Genomic DNA, 13,628 nt, shown 5'->3' with positions numbered 1-13,628 from the left:
GTAAGAGAATAAATCTGTGTAGCTTCAAGCTGTTAAATTTGCGGTCATTTGTAACAGGAACAACAGGAAACTCAGACAGCTCCCCCTTTATTCCCTCTCTCCCTGAGTAAAACCCCAAGTCACCACAATGACCTACAAGGCCCCACACAACCTGCTCCCCGACGTCCACCTTGTGACCCTGACCTCACCTCTTATCACACTCCCCTTTGCTCCCCCTTTCCAGACACTTGTCCTCCTTGCTCCAGACACCCAGACACGCCCCCCTGCCCTTCACCTTTGCTCCTATCCATACCTGGACCACTCTTCTCCCAAAATCATCCCATGATTTGACCCTCCCTTCCCTGGATGATGCTCTGCTGTCACCTTCTCAGTGAGGGCTTTCCTGACCACACTATTTGGAATCAGAACGCATCTCCTTTGCACCCTTCCACTCCTCATCTCACTTGCCTGCCTTATTTTTTTTTCCCAAAGAACTTATCACCATCCGGCAAACTCCAGTTTTACTTATTTATTTACTAGAATGTAAGATTTACTTGTATTTGCTTTGAACACTGCTATAGACAGTACTGATCACTGGGATATGCCAACCCCTAAGATAAAAAAGTGTGACTGTTAGGTTTTTCATAGTTTATTTAGTAACTCTGTCTTGCAGTTCTTTCCCACAGATCTAACATGCAGCTCTGTGAGTAAAGGAAACCACAGTCACTCAATGGGGCGTTTCCAATGATGCAGGTCTACGGAAAGCGCTCCATCGGGACAGACCTCAACCTGTTCTGCTCTTGAAGTTGGCATTGAGGCAGCCTCCTTGGGAGACCTGCTGATTGTGTTACAAATAGGGGTTTGACAGGGAGCAGATGAGGGCTTTTGAAAACACATGTTCAGTGAAGAGGGAGGTCACTAAGTGAAATCAACACAGGTTCTGGGCCTGGCTCAGATCAAAGCACCTGGGGAGCGGAATCCCTGAGAAGGTCATATAGACGCACCTGCTAATAACCTTACACGCCTTCATCAACCTCCAGGCCTCCGAGCATTCCCGCCATGAGGGCCCTTCCTCAGCCACTCCCAAACTTTCAGAGTTTTGGCCTCGTCTAGCGTCCTCGTGTATTTTTCTTCCATCCTCCCCCACCGTCTCTCTGCCCTGACATTATCTGGGATAATCCTGGCAGCTGGTCCCATGCGGTGCTGCTCTTGGTTGTCGCAGAGTGTTCGGCGCTAGAGTCTCTTCCTGCAGCTTTTATCCCTGATGGTGGGGGGACTGGATGCCAGGTGACACCAGGTAGAACAGATGGCCTCATTTTTTGCCTGATTCCTATTTAAAGTCAGGTTCTTCTCCTCTAAGGTCATGGCTATGAAAAGCCCCTCCTCCTAAGCATGGATATTTACTTACACTAATTATCCCTGGACTCAGGTTTGCCTTGAAGGAAAATCGAGATATCATTAAAATTTCTTTAAAAAATGGACTTATTCTATAAATTAAAAAGACACATGGTAACATAAATTCTAAAACTGTACAGATAGGTACAAAATAAAAGGTAAAAGTCTCTTCTTTCTCACCTCCCCTAAAGGCCACTGATAAACTTTGTTGCACATCCACTCAGAAATACATTTATACCTGCATCTGTATCCAGCTATCCTTTTTCTAATTCTCAGCATTGGGGTACCACTCTGTATACTATTCCACACTCAGCTTTTAATTTTTATTAATAATTTACCTGGGAGATAGTGTCATATAAGTGGTATAATCTTAGAGTCCAGCCTTTCACTGACAATATACTATTTTATCACATAAACGCACCAAGATTGATATCTCATGAGGCCCCCATAGATGGACACCTGAGTTATTTCTAGTAATGATCATTAGTTTTGCTATTATAAACACTGAGGTGTGCTCATCCCTGGACTTGGCCCACTTCTGCACATATCTAATAGTTTCTTAGGCTCTGTTTCCCTTCTTCATGCTGCTAGCTATCTTTTAGCACCTTACCCTGCTTTATTTTCTGTATAGCATTTGATGTTATCAAAGCTAACCCATCTATTTCTACTTCTTTCCTGCCCCTCCCCTAAATTAGAACATTAAGTGTCACTAGAATTGGCAGTGTTGTCTTAGTCACTAAGTCTGCATTACCCTGGCCCTGGGCCAGGTAGAACATGGCACATGGTGGGTGCTCAGTAAATCCCTGTTGAATTAAAAACAAAATGAACCCCAACCTATCTGGCAGAATGAATCTTCCTGCTTGTAACCAAAAAAAAAAAAAAAAAAAAAGCTACAATGCAAACTGGCTTAAGCAGAAAGGAAATTTATCTCATGAAACTGGAAGTCTAGCATTATGGAACGTTCCAGGCATTTTTTTGAACAATGCTTGAGTAACATCCCCAAGGACCCAAATTCTTCCCATCTTTTTATTGTGTCATCTTCAGCCTGGACTTAATTTTATGGATGGCTCTGTGCTCAGAGATGGCTGCAGGATTTATAGGCCTCACCTCCAGACATGATAACGTCCAGGGGAAGAAAGTAAATTGTTTTTTTCAGTGTTTCTTTCCTAGGGATAAATCCTTTAGTGGAAGTCCACAGAAGACTATCCACCAGCAGTTTATTGGCCAAATGGGTCACATGCACATTTCAGAGTCATGCATAAGCAAGAGATGTGGAATTAACTGGTCTGGCTCAGACTAACACTACACCTTGAGTGGAACTGAGACAGAGGAGTCATCTATAAATGTCCACATGACTGGAGCTCTGGAGTCAAACCAACAGCCCTGGATTCCAAACCTGGCACTGGGCAAGGCAGAAGTTAGTTATACAATGTAAGTGGGACCAACACAGGGGCAGAAGGTAGGCACTGGGGGATTTAAGGAGCTAAACCACTCTGTGATCATAGAACACATTTTCTGTGTGTAGGTGAAGATCGATACTTTAAGATTATAGTTTTTGGGGGGATAACTTTACTATCTGAGTCTGGATTGACACTTAAATGTCACTCAGATTGGTAGCTTTTTCTTGGGTGATGTGTGCATTTTCATTTGGATAGTAGCCCACAGATGTCAGAGGCTGTGACAGAAGCCTTCAGGTTGGCTATGTGCACAAGGTTTTTACCACAGACCAGGGCAGCTCACCCGGAAAAATCAAGATCTTGTTCTTCTCAAAAGATGCCACGTGACTGAACCCTGCTCATCATTTCCACTTCTCACATTCAGCTGGAGCTCCCCGCATCACCTGCCTGAACCACCACGTTGCCTGCCTGGCCCACTGCTGCCAGGTGTCTCAGCCTTCTCTGGCCTCCCACCAGTTGGTTCTCCCCAGGGCAGCCAAGCAAGCTTTTGAAAACGAAAGCAGTTGTCATTTCCCTGGCGCACACGTTCACATAGCTTTCCACCTCACTGAGAATAAACCGTGCTCTCCTCACCTTACATCCCCGATCCCTCCACCGTGGGGTGATCCACCATCACCCTCGCCCTGGTTCACTGCACTTCAGCTGCACGCGATGCTGTCCTTTCCCCTTTCCATGCCCGGCTGTCACCCTCTGCAGGTCTTTGCACTGGACTTCCGGTTCGTCCCGTGGTTGCCACCTTCAGATCATTCAGGCCTCACCTCCCACGCCCCATCCTCCCCAGGACATCCCTGAGCACCACAGAGAAAGCAACGCCACCCCAAGTCCTAGGAACTCTCTAGCTCATGTTTTATTTTAATTTGTTCAGAGTTTTAGTACTATGTGATAGTTCACATATTTGTTTGTTTGCCAATTAATTTTCAGTCTCTGTCAACCAGAAGGTAGACCCCAGAGGGTAGGCTGTTGTTTGGCACTTTATCCCCAGTGCCTAGAACAGGGACTGGTTTAATTAATACTGGAGTGTTTCATACTTGCTAACAATGAAGCCAATGACTGTTCTTTTACCCCACCCCTCCTACACAGTACTTTCCCATCTTATGTCTCAGATGAAGGCCCAGAGAAGAAATCACTCCGTAGTGGGCATGGTTGGTTTAGAGGACAGAAAAGGGAGCGGGTACAGGCTTAGAAACCTTTCGTCAAATAGTCAAAGCACTGCCGTGTGGAGGAGCGGCTCTGAGCTCAAGCCACGTCAACGGGACCAGTAGATGGGAATCAGGAGACACTGAGATAGATTCGCACAAACTACTGAAGAGAATCCCCAAATTACCAGATCGAGTCCTCACTCTTGTAAACGGAACGGCTCTTGCCGAGAGACACGAGAAGTCAGTCTGCATGACGCAGGTCTTGTGGGGAGAGGGCAATGGAGGAGGAGGCGAAGGAATGCTGTGGGGGGGGCAGGGGGGACGTTACTGCGGGAGGATGTGATAGAACAGCAGCTGCACAGCGAGAGAAAAGGATTGGAGAGGAAAGGGAATTTTATTACGCACTGCTTCAGACCCTTTATTAGGGTCCCTTTTAGTGCTTTGGTGGAGGGTGGAATTCCTTTCTCATTTATTTTGGATACTGACTATATATTTTGAACATTAAGTCCCTCTGAGACTGAACCACCTGGGTCCCTGGATTATAATGGTTACATTAAAAAAAAATACCACTTTGGGGAAGGGATAAATCTGGAAGTTTAAGCTTTGCAAATGGTAGCCACTAATATCAAAATAGAGTTAAAAAGAACCAAATTTCTTCTCTGTAGCACAGGGATCTATATTCAGTATCTTACAATAATCTTTAATGAAAAAAGAATATGAAAACAAATACATGTATGCATATGTATGACTGGAACATTATGCTGTACACCAGAAACTGATGTTGTAACTGATTGTACTTCAGTAAAAAATTACCACTTTAAAACAATTAACTGAAAGTAGAAAAAAGCCCGCTTGATAAAGAAGTCAGTAGCTTATCGTTTGAAATTGAAGCAGAACCTCGAAGACAATTTGCTAGAGACTTAAGTATATATAGGTTTTCTTCTAAAGTCTGCTCCAACTCTCACTGGACTATGACTCTAGAAGGAGCTTCTTGAAGGCAGAACAGAAGGGATTTTTATATTTTATCACAGATGGCCTCTTGGATGAAAGCTGGCTGGTTGGGCTTGGAAATAGGTACCATAATGGGACATTGATGGTTTCTGTTTTCTCATCTAGAATTCTATGCTGGATTATTTCCAGGGTGAAGGAAATGGAGGTGTCAGGGGACTGTGGAGAGATGAGGAACATGGTCCCAGTTCTGGCCAGGGTTGGGAGTGTGACCTCAGGCCAGCTGCCACCCTCTGTGTGCAGTCTCCTGCCGCCTGCACACAGGGGAACGACACCCTCTGCACGTTCAGAAAAGACGATCTCCTTTGAGAGCTGTTCTGACCTCAGCAGAAGTGGCCCCTGGGATGCACTGAGCAGGCAAACAGGTGATGGACCAAGCACAGTGGTCAGGTGAGAAGAGACTGGACTGCAAGGTGGCCTGGGTGACCTAGTGAGGGCCCCTTCCCTCTCGGGGCCTCACTATGCTTATTTGTGAACAAAGAGGACTGGACAAGATGCTCTGAAATCTCTCCTCACACTAATAGCCTGGTTAGCAAAGTTGCAAGTCAGTATGTCTTTGCTGTTACATAATCGTCAGAAAGTTAAGGTTTAGAATCAAACTGGGATATAAAAATAAGGCCGAGGATGGCATCAAGAAAGAAACAGAAAGAACTGGGCAGGAAAGGCACCGACTCGAGAATGGAAAATCAAAAATTTGCTTTGACAAACTGACATTACAAGGGGCCAGGGAAAGGAAGCCTTGTTAGGAATTCTCAGCAGATTCTCTTCTGCTGCAAGTATTTCTGAGATGTGACGAACTATATAGATAAGAAATCTCTTTTTTTCCCTTTCTTCCTTACTCTTCATAGCTGGTGTGAAAATGTGCCCCTCTCTCACGTGGGCTCTCCGTGCTCTGCCCTCCCTGTCTTTCCTATTTCATCTTCCAATAATCCTTCCTGGTCTTTCCTTAGTGTGGCCACTTCAGACTCTTTCCCACAAAGACTTTGTACTTTGTCCTCTCTGTTCATCTGCTCAGGCTGCGATGGCAAAATACCACAGACTGGGTGCCTTTAAACGACAGAAACTTATTTCTAACAGTCCTAGAAGCTAGAAGTCCATGATTAAGGTGCTGGCAGGTTTGGTTTCCCCTGAGACCCTTCTCCTCGGCTTGCCGATGGCCACCTTCCCACTGACTGTGTCCTCACGTGGCCTTTTCTCTGTGCACAGGAACCCCTGGCATCTCTCTCTCTCTCTTATTAATAAGGACACCACTCATATGAGATTAGGACCCCACCCTAAGGGCCTCATTTGAGCTTAATCATCTCTTTATAGGCACTGTCTCCAAATACAATCACATTCTGAGGTGCTGGGGGTTAGATCTTCAACATCTGAATTTGGGTACACATTTCAGCCCATCACACTATCTCACTGACTTTGCTCAAACTTTTGCCTCCTAGAATGCCTTCCCCTTTTTCTGTTCTTCAAAATAAATCGTCTACATCCTTTAATTCCACTTCACAAGCCCCTTCCTCCTTTCCTTCCTCCATATATAATTTCCTCCCTCTGTAACTAGTTTTTTTTTTAATTGAAGAAGTAACACTTGTATATGGTACACTAATAAAAACACAAAAATGCTATCATGTAAATGATAAAACTCTCACGCCCAAAATCCCCCACCCAGAGTGCCCCTCTGCAAGCAAACCATTAACATTAGTTTTGGGAGTCTCTTATCTGATCCACGATACCCACATCCTGGTCCTGAGCCATGCTGTCTAGATGGAAGGACAAAGGCATCTCAGGCTGTTGTGTGTGCTCTCGTGCAAGGTCTTTCCCAATTTCTGACAGTTAGGAGTGCTCCCCCCCTAGGCAGTGGGACAGAGAGCAGCCTTGGACTTTGTGAATCACACAGACTTGGATTCAAATCCAAGCACTAGAACTTGCTAGTTGTATACTTTGGACAAACCGTTTCATTCCTTTGGGCCTCTGTTTACTTGTCTACAAAATAGGGACAATAATGATGCCTTCTCCAGAGAGCTGTGGGATGAAACGAGAGGTTGCACGTGAAAAGCAGCGAACAGCACTGCAGAGGTGTTCTTCCCTTTGTCGCCCTCTGGGTTTCTGCAGGACTCTGCAACAACTTCATCACCCCCGAAAGCTGCTCTGCTTTCAGACTGTTCTGTGGCTCCTTTGAGAGCAGGGCCCAGGCAGGGGCAGCTTTATAACTTCGAAGATCCCACCGATTCTCACTCGGTGCCTATTGAGGCAATAAAGGAAGATTATAATATTTAAAAACTGGATCTATCTGGCACGCAAAAAGCAAAGCAGTATGCTTGGTGGTGGAAAGACGTGGGAGAGTAAACAGTCCTGTCACTGAATTGTGATGTGGCCTCAGGCAAGTCATTTCAGCCTCTTTCATCCTCAGGTTTCTTATCTGTGGCATGTGGGTGGCCATCTGTCCCTCGCAGGGCTGGCGAAGGACAACTGAGAGAGGCACCAGGGTTGCTGCAGGGCACGGAGTTGCAGAGCCTTCTGAGCATCTTTCTTACCCATTTTTGTTTTCTCTTCCACATGAAATTCTCCCTCTGGGAACACAGTGTCCCTGGTTCCTCCTATTCATACCCCCTCCTCATCCTGAGAGCTCGCTGTAATCAAGGGCTGATCGGGATGGGGGGTGAGGGGGAGATAAAAAACTAAATGGGCGCCTATGTTGTCAGTTATTCCTTTCCTAAGTTCTGACAGTTTGAATCCGCATTGCTGCAATTTTCTGTTCCACTGTCAAATTGACTTGAGTGCATTGTCTCCATGGTAACCATTAGAGAAAGCCTCACATGGTAATTTATTTAATGATGGAATCCACCTTGTTCTGCACATGCCTGTCCTCCTAAAATACAGTCAGCGACTGAGTGGAAGGCTATCAGTCAATGTGCGATCTGTTTGGTGCCACTCAGCATCTGTGCAAGTTCTAACTAGAACCTCCCATTTGACTGCCCTTAAGGGCAAAGGACACTGTGTAGTTATTCTCTGACCCCATCCCACATCCCCATCTCCAAGATTGTTTCCTGAGTAGATCTTAATTAAAAACAGGGAGAGTAGCCTTGAAGCAGAAGTCAGGGAGGTCACCAGGCAGGCTCTGTGGTAGGACTGGGGGTGGGCAGACAGATTTAGAAGGAGGAGAAAGAGACTGTCCAGGTCGGTGGTTCTCAAATATTTTAGTCCCAGGACTCCTCCACACTTGCAAAGATTATTGAGGACCCTAAAATGATTTTGTTCATGTGTATTATATATCTACCAATAGTTACCACATTAGAAAATTTAAAAAGAAGCTTAAATTTTGTGAGTTTGTTTTTTAAAAGCAGTAATAAGCTCAATACATGTCATGCAGCCTCTGGAAAACTCCATTTTACATTTAAGAAAGAATTAAAGTGAAAAGGTTAATTAATGTCAGTATTATTGTAAAAATAATTGTGATCTCATGGACCTCCGAAATGGGTCTTGAGGACCTTTGAGAGCCACTGGTCTAGGCAAGAATGTTGGAGGTGATGGACAGAGAGAGAGAGAGAGAGAGGGAAAGTCTATTTGCTATACATGAATCTCTCTCTTTTAGTAATAAAGGCAGCACATTCAGTGTTTATTGTGAATTAGATATTATGCTAATGCAGTTATTATTTCATTTATTCCCAATAATAACTCATGAGAGGTAATACTATTATACCCATTTTACAGATTAAGAAATGAGGCAGATTAAGAAAGAGGTCAAAACTCAAAAGTGAGGCCAAATTTCCATGACAAATACTGGAAAAGGACAAATTAGATTTCTAATGCAAACTGTTATGAGGTATATTCTGAAGCCTGTAGCTAGAAAACAGAAAGACTTGAGGAACACTCTTCTGCGAAAACCTCCAAGTGAATGGTTGTTTACCCTTGGAGGGTGAGGAGAATAACCCCCTGGCTAGGTTGTAGAGAGATGGGGAGAGCGGGCTGCAGTGGATGCTGTCCTGTGCGGTCCACAGCCACCCCCTCAGCTGCCTCCATCCCCCCCCCCCCACCGTGTTGACTGCTGACTGGTAATTATTCTCCGAAACAGAGCTGCTAATCCCAGGTCCCACCTCTTTCCCTGGGGCAGCCCCAAAGCAGAATTGGTTAGCAGGTAAATAAAAGCCCTTCCTCCAAGGCAGGACCACTCTGAAAGGACACCCAACGGCAGACCTCCCCAGGGGATCCGAGGAGCCCTCTCCTGCTTGCACATCACACCTCCCTCCACCCAGCCCTGCTGCCTTTATTCCCCAGCAGGTGTTGATCCCCAGGGCACTTCTCAATCAACATCCTGCAGGCAGATCTCCTTCTCAGAGTCTGTTTCCCAGGAGAATCAACCTGAGACAAAGACAGAATTTTAAGTTGTCCAACATTCAGAACAGTTCACTTCAATTCTTTTAAAACATTAGGTCTCCGTAGGGTTAATATTGAGCCTCTTTTAACTCAACAACCAGTGGAATAGTCCAGCCTTATGCTTATCCAGCCTTCTAGGGACAGTCTTTTCAATCCATGTTGGCTATGTTAGATTTTGACAACCCTCCCTCCTACTGAGTGGAAACTGGCCTGCCTGGTATCCAACTCCTCTCCTTAGTTTTGCATGCGGAGCTTTCCAGGTTGACTCATTCATTCTTCTGTGATGGCTGGGTCCACCTTACAATCTGGGAGGATGGATGAGAACCTTATCAGTCAGGGAGCTAGACCAGACAACGTTTTAGGTGCTTTCTAGTCCTGAGGTTTTTCCGATTCCAGGAAGCCTTTTCTGTCCGATTGCTCATAATAGAAGTTTGCCCCTTTCCCATCTCCACCTTCCCTGCAGACTTGGAAGCTCCATGCCATGGAAACGCGGTAACCTAACAAAATTCCTTCTGACTCTTCTTTTGTTTTTTGTTACAGTAAAATAGGGGTGAAGATTTAAGGCTTCTTAGTTTTTCCATCTGACCCCACATACCTTCTTTCTTGTGAACCGACTCACTTTTTGTGCGGTTTCATCTTCCCTGCTGGGTCCTGGCAGTAGGACAATTTTCAGTGTTATTTTTAATCATGTAGCACTCAGGGAGATAATGATATTGATTAAAATGTGAGCCTCAGAAAGGTGATTCTCTTGGAGAAGAAAGCATGGAAGGGGCGTGTTTTGTCTCCCAAGCTCCACTAGGTGGCATTTTATTAAAGCAGTATTGCTATGGTGGTCATTAGAAGTACTCGCTCACACTATTATTCTTAAAGGAATAGTAGTAAGCTCCTTGAAGATTTAAATGGCCACATTTCCATGGTCTAGTGAGGATTTTAAAACAAAAAACCTGCCATATTTTTTAAGATAAAATATCCAGATCCATGCCTGGCAAATCTAGCAAGGCCCAAAGAGACAATGAAGATTTGACACAAGAGTTTTTAGCCTAGATTCCAACTCTAACTTATTTATTTATGTGACCTTGTGTAAGTCACTTTCCCTCTCTGGGCGATTTCTTCTTTGAAACGAGAAGGGAGAGCAAATTAGACAATCTTCTAAGGTCTCTTCACTCTACTTATAATTTGATTTCATTCATTAATGCGTTTAAATAACATGTTTTAAAATATCCTTTCAGAGAATTTATAATGAAGACAAAATTTGACTACTGGTTTTTTTTTTAAATTTTTTTAACAAAATACTTACTATGAAACATTATTGTGATTTTAGGAGGTTCTAATTTTGATTGTTGAAGAAGAGCTGGCAGAAGTCTTTTTTCTTATATTGAGTTTCAGAATCCTTTAATTCAAGCCAAACAATTTTAGCGGTCAACAACCTCTTTTCTACCCTTTCAAGTTGTTATGGAATGAGCATCTTTGAAACCTAGAGAAATTCATCTGGGAGAGCCAGAGAGGTCTTCACAGATAATTATCAGCATTAGACAAGTGCTCTGCACTCACCTCTCTTGTCCAGTTCTGCAAAAGAAACCTCTTCAAACTTTCCATTTTCCAGATTGCTTTTACCTGAACTATAAAAGATGCCACTGAAGAGAGGCTTATAATACTTTACAATGTCATAGAATTTCCCCCCATCTTTCTATCTCTAAGGCTTAATAACACATAAGGGAGAGTGCCTTCAGAGCCCAGGCTCCTCTGGGCTTGTCGATTTGGACTCAGGGGATGACAGTTTTAACTCTTTGAGAGTATGGCTGCTCCACTGTGGACACTGAATAATGCTGCACTGACTCCATCGTGGGAAATCTGCTTCTCTCTCCCCTTCACTGCTCTCCTTACCCCACATTCACAGAACCTAGCGCCATCAAAGTCTGAAAAGACTTCACTAGTTGCCTGGCCCTATGTTTTTCCAAGGGTGTTCCATGAAGTAAGAGTCACTGTGGGAAAAAGAAATGGCTTTTTTTCCAAAGAGGTTTCAGGAAGGTTGCAAAGAGTAACCCCCTTCAAATTGTCACAGTGTCCATTAGCATTTTAATTCCCTGGGGATTCCTGGAGTAAGGGAACCTATCTGCATTACCCAATGTTTGGCAAACCCCTGGAATGCTTTGGAGATACAGATCTAGTTTAACCATTTATTTTATAAATAATGAAGAAACAGAATTTAGTCACAATAAAAATGTACGGGAAGCACCGGACTTAGAACCTTGCATCTCCCGGCTTTGACCTCCGCTCCTTTTTCCCATGCATTCTAACTACAGATCCAAATCTAGAACATTCCCTACAATTTTTCAAAATGCAATATGAATTACACACATTTTGAAACAAAAACAGATCTAGACAGTGTTGCTTAATGGTATTTTAGTAGGGAGCAAACAAAGCAAGACTCAGAGAGCTTAAGTGACCTTCTCAAGGTCATATAACTAAATACAAGCAGAACCACCAATAAGAGGTGAATTTGCTTAATGTCTGTCCAGGGATGGTACCCACATTCATGTCATTTGTCAGCTTGAACCCATACACTTGAATTAAGAATGAAAATTACATCTAAGTCATTCTATTCATGGTCATTATCAGCCATTAGCAAATTTAGTTGAGTAGGATTTTTCCTTTTGCCTTAGAAGAAGTGACAACAGGACAGGGAAGCGTTGATGACACTGTTTTGACAAGGAAGAGCCAATAAAAATAAGGATCAGAATGAAAAATGTCAAATACATAACTTTGAACATAAGCTCACCTTTAAAGTTTGACCTTGACTAGTTTAGTGAGAAATTGTGTTATTAAATTTTTAAAAAAGAATCAAATTACAGCTCTGGGTAGCAGTGACAAACAGCCCAACTATTAAAGATAATAATAATTATAGAAATACAGACGATAACATTTACCGAGTGTCTGTGCAGCGCCAGGCACTGTGCGAAGGCCTCGCATACACTGACCCCTTACAGTAACTGCGAGGTAGGTATGCCTGTTTTTATGGATGTTCAAGCTGAAGCTCAGAGAGGTTAAGAGACTGGTAAAAGGTCACACAACAGCAAGTGGTAGAAATAGGATTTGAACCTATAAAGTTAGTTTCTAGAGCCATTGTCCTTAAATATTTTTATATTAAAATGCCATGCTGATAGTCAAATCTGAAAATTCCACAGAGAAATGTCTTCCTCTCTGAATGCCATCTTGCCGCCCCCCCCAGGGGGGGAAGCATGAATCCCTTTCTTCCATTCATTCAAGTCAGCGAGTTCACTCCCTACATAAGGTTATACTGCCTTCTATTCGGAGGACTCTTCAAGAATGAACACAAGCACTTCGAGCTTCGTATGTAATAGAATTACAGGATTTCGAGAAGGAACTGGGCTAAAGGCAACCTTCCGTGCTGGAGGAAAGAGTTTGCCAAAGCATAAAATAATGACGTTAATAAGATGACATTAAGTGTGGTCTGCATAAGAAAACTACTCTAAAGTAAGTTGGAAACTTTCCAAAATGTGCTTGTGTCCAAGATGCTGGTCCATCTAAATGTATTCTGTAATAAGCTTTGCTTGCTGTATCCTAGGGCCAAGGTGATAGCTGCTACCTCCTTGTCTTCTAGAGAACGAACTTTTGTCTGAATGGCTGGTTCCATGGCACTGGGAAGGCTCAAGTGTCCCCAAGATTTCTAGGGGTTTCCAGGAGCTTGTTCTCTTCCAGTGACTTCTGTCTCTCAGTCTGCAGCCATTCTCCAGTTTCCAGGGAAATACAGCTACTCCCAGTTTGTGAGTCAGATCAGCTTACCACAAAGTTGAAGGGTCAAGGGGGAGCGCCTACACTGTGTGCTACAAAGTCTTCTGCCACCTCCGCCCTCCCTTGCCCTCCTTTCCCTTCTCTCTTCTTCTCTCCCCTCCTCTCCCCCGTCTCCTTTTCTCTCTCCCTTTTAGGAACAAATTCCCCTTCCTGCCCCAAGCATGTAGCTCTGCCCTTCCCTGAAGGCTCCATGTAAGCTGACCTGCCTTCTCCCAGCCACTCAATGACCCGATGAGCACCTCTCATGGAATTCTTCCAAGATACGCGGTTTGCTTCTTAAGAGAAACTCTACGACCGACAATAAATTTTTCTCTACTTGTTAAAACCGTATGTGCTTGAAAATAGCAAAATCATGCCTTTTCTTTCAAATTCTGTGTTTCTGACTTCTCACCAAGGCAGCCAACCTGTCTTCCTGGTTAGTTAATGCCAATACTTTACAAAGAAAATGGTTCTGTTTTTTTCAAAAAATACT

At 43.8% G+C, this 13,628-nt stretch overlaps 1 protein-coding gene and 1 non-coding gene across 14 annotated transcripts in view; both read right to left on the bottom strand.

Annotated features, from left to right (window-relative positions):
- ATP10B (ATPase phospholipid transporting 10B (putative)) overlaps window positions 1-13,628 on the bottom strand; it is a 414,699-nt gene that overhangs the window by 289,317 nt on the left and 111,754 nt on the right. The window lies entirely within an intron of this gene.
- On the bottom strand, window positions 640-768 carry LOC116285131 (small nucleolar RNA SNORA18). Its single transcript, XR_004194813.1, has one exon. It is a non-coding gene; the product is annotated as a small nucleolar RNA SNORA18 (small nucleolar RNA).

This window comes from Vicugna pacos, chromosome 22, assembly GCF_048564905.1.
Source record: "Vicugna pacos chromosome 22, VicPac4, whole genome shotgun sequence".
NCBI classification, from domain to species: Eukaryota; Metazoa; Chordata; class Mammalia; order Artiodactyla; family Camelidae; genus Vicugna; species Vicugna pacos.
Note: the sequence above shows the minus strand (reverse complement) of the source record. Positions and strands in the feature narration are given on the sequence as shown.